The sequence below is a fragment of the Coenobita brevimanus genome, chromosome 76 (assembly GCF_032717465.1).
Source record: "Coenobita brevimanus isolate Jiangsu-jjx chromosome 76, ASM3271746v2, whole genome shotgun sequence".
NCBI lineage: Eukaryota > Metazoa > Arthropoda > Malacostraca > Decapoda > Coenobitidae > Coenobita > Coenobita brevimanus.
In genome coordinates, this window is record NC_137029.1 from 20,172,840 (window position 1) to 20,173,542 (window position 703).

Below are 703 nucleotides of genomic sequence, written 5' to 3' on the forward strand. Positions count from 1 at the left end.
TGGCTGTGCGTGACGAAATAAATGGAGAGAAATTGTGAATAAATAAGTGATGACGCAGCCCTCAGGGGATATTCTCCCGCATTTGGTCTGATCAGCTAGTCAGGTCAGGTGCGGGTAAGGGGATGGGTATGTTATGATGTGGCAGGGTTAAACCAGTTCTGCTGTCGGGCCCTGCTGCGGATGTCACTGATTGCATTGCGCAGTTGACCCTTGTGCGGTGTGGTGCGGTGAGGATCTGTCCGTTCTCCCCTTTGGGGCTAAGATGTGAATGAATGTGTTTAAATGGATGAGTAAATGGAGAGTGTGTCGTCCTGTCTCGGCTACCTCCCTTTACTTGGGGGAAGCAGCCTAGGTATATAGATAGATAGCCTGATATATATATATATATATATATATATATATATATATGTAAAACAATTAACTTTAAGCCCTTGGCCACCCCGTTTGGGATACATGGGATCAAGTACGAATGAATGAAAAAATAATATATATTATTTTTTTTTTTGGAGGTATGCGCGGGAGGGGTTATTTGTGAGGTAAGAAGGTGTTTTAGTCGCCGTAAACGTTTAATCAAAGATTTAGGAGATTTGCCCCGAGTAATAACTGCCGAACAGGACGCGACGACGAGCCAAGCTGCAGAAGAAATTTCCTGACAACGAAACGCAGCGGTCATTCGGCAGCAGCCGCAGCTACAGGTGCCCAG